Genomic DNA, 2,907 nt, shown 5'->3' on the forward strand with positions numbered 1-2,907 from the left:
CAGGACTTCCTATCTCTATTAAGTGGTATCAATAAATGTAGCAGGCACCAACATTTAGAGTGTTGTCGGGAATCGTTTGACCTGAACTAAAACCAGATTTCTGAAGTCCGTGACAGTGTGCAAGCTGTCAAACTCTCAAAGTCACACTTTTCTCATTAGTGATCGTTCCAAACCTCCTTAGGTTTGGAATGGTTATATGACTTCATTAATATAAAGCATTGTCATAGTACCCGGCACACAAATTAATGAATGTTTGTCATTGTTGTTATCATTGTTAATATTAAATTCTTATTGAGAGAATCGAGGAAAAGCCTTGGCGGCTTTATGGTGAAACACACAGCTGTTAACTGAAGTGTTGACGTTTCAGATTCACCAGCAGCTCCAGCACCATGGGAAGAAGATGTGGTCCTTTGTTTTCAGCAAGATTTATAGCCTTGGAAACCCTCTGGAGCTATTCTGCTCTGTCCTGTAGGGTTAGCATGAGCTGTAACCAACTTAAAGGGGATGCTAGTAAACACTTTTAAATCAGTAGTCCCTTGCTGTGGGGTTTATAAGAGATATATATCTAATCATACCTGAAGGGTACTACCAAGAAGCTATGTTTACCTGTGGGATGCCTGCACATTAGAATTTAGAATTCTAACAAGCTATACAAACAATCTTATTCTGTTCCAACAACGTATACAAACATTGAAGTATACATTGTTCACTCAGTTCTTAATGAAGGGAAGAGCAGCTTGAACATTTTTAGGGTGTTAAGTACAGAATGTGGATTTTGCAGTCTTGTTTCCTTTGAAAAACAAGCTGTTACTTGCTTTCAATGTTGGAATAAAGACTCATTTTGCAAGAATAAGATTGTCTTCCTTCCAAATGCTTCAGAATAAAACATGCCGGATACTGATGGGATCTACTTTTCATGCATGGTCACTAGAAACGTCATCTGATGGATCTCCATTTCCTTTCCAAGTGACTCATCAGCCCTAGCTACAATTCATTTCTAGAATAGAGCCTGAATCGGATTCTTCTGCATTCCAACCAAGTGTGTTCTCTATGATGTGTAAATACCAATACTAGTCATGTAATAGGAAAATTATTTGGTTTTCTGGCACAAGCAAATTTAGAACTAACCAATAGCAACATTTCCTCAAATAAAGAAGCTCACAATGAAAGATTACAAACTATAAAAGAAAACAAACAACCACAAAGATTGTAGGCACAATATCAGAAGATTTAGCATCCCAAGAACATAAATTTTTAGAACAAAAAGGTATTAATAAAATATGCATTTTTAAATGTTACAGAGAAAAAGAAGGGAAATTTTCAATTTAAAAAATAACAGAATTGAATAACAATAATGAGGTAGATTAGAAAAAAAAACAAATTGTCTCAAGGTCATGGAGACCGATGTTCACACAGTCCATTAGTCCATCACACTCATTGTTTCTATGTGTTTTAAATGTTCATCACTCTTCATTCCTCTGGATAGGAGAGATCAATAATTGCATGCTAATGACCTCTCAGGAACTTTGATTACCTCAGCCACTACTCACCACACTAGGATATATGCCATTGTCTTTGTGGACTGTTTAATCCCTACTGACCACAGTATCTCTGATTAAGGTCCTCAACCACTAGACCAGCAATTCTTTTTCTCAGGGTATTTGATTATGTCGAAGAATTTTTTTTTAACTTTTCCCCCTATATGAACCATGCCATTCATGAATATATTTGTCATAAGAAGCACTGGACTTCCAGGCCAGTTTGAACCACAAGTTTGGGAGTTCAAATTTACCAGTTGCTTGTCAGAAACCCTATATGGGGTCAGTATGAGTTGAAACCAAGTTAATGGCACTTAGCAACAACAACAGCATGTGTATCTATATACATATATTTGTAGGCAAAGAAACCAACAGATTGTCTATCAATTAAAACTAGTTTATAAGAAATGAGAAAAAGAAATCTTGGTGGTGCAGTACTTAAGCACTTGGCTGCTAGGAAACTCTATGGTGACCTGGTATGGTTCAGAAGGCTTAGCACTGGGCTGCTAACTGGACCATTTCTTGGAAACCTATACAAGGCCACTATGAGTCAGAACCAGCTTGAAGACATTTCAGCAACAGGAAATCCTATGTGGCAGTTCTATTCTGCCACATCAGGTCAGCCACTATGAGTCAGAATCAACTTGATGACACCTAATGACAACAACAGCAGAGATTTCAAATGGCATATTATACATGGCTGGAGAGAGAATTACTAGAACTGGAAGCTAAAACTGGAGGAGAAGGCAAAGAAATAGAATATGTGAAATATTTTGAAAGACATGACAAATAGAATGAAAAGTTTCAATATATTTGTATATTAAAGAAGAGTAACAAATGGGAAAAATAGATAGAAAAGATAAGAGTAGGACTGAAAGATAATATTTTAGGATTTTCCAGAACTGGTGAAAATTATGAATACTCCATTGGATCAAGCACACTATGTCTCAAGAAATATGAAAAAAACTTCAAATTCTTATCTAGACCATAATAGTAAAGCTTTAGACACCAAGATAAAGAAAAAATAGTTTTAACCAAAGAGAAAATAAAGTTTTAAATACTAAATCTGCAATTAGAAAGACAGCAGATTTTCATCCACAACAATAAAGAATAGAAGACAATGAAGCAATGTTTTCAAAATACTGAGAGCGAGAAAAGGTCAATCTTCAACACTTGCCTAAAAATTCTGTACTCATAATTGAACAATCTTGTCATGGTTAAGGTAAAATAACATGTTCAGACACATGTTGATAAAATTTACTATCAGCAGATCCTCATTGACAGAGATCTAAGTAAAGGATGCACTTAGGTCAGACAGAATTAAACTTAGAATTTAGTAGTGGTGTGTAAGAAATCATAATTATGAAAA

The sequence above is a fragment of the Chrysochloris asiatica genome, unplaced genomic scaffold (assembly GCF_000296735.1).
Source record: "Chrysochloris asiatica unplaced genomic scaffold, ChrAsi1.0 scaffold00101, whole genome shotgun sequence".
Taxonomy (NCBI): domain Eukaryota; kingdom Metazoa; phylum Chordata; class Mammalia; order Afrosoricida; family Chrysochloridae; genus Chrysochloris; species Chrysochloris asiatica.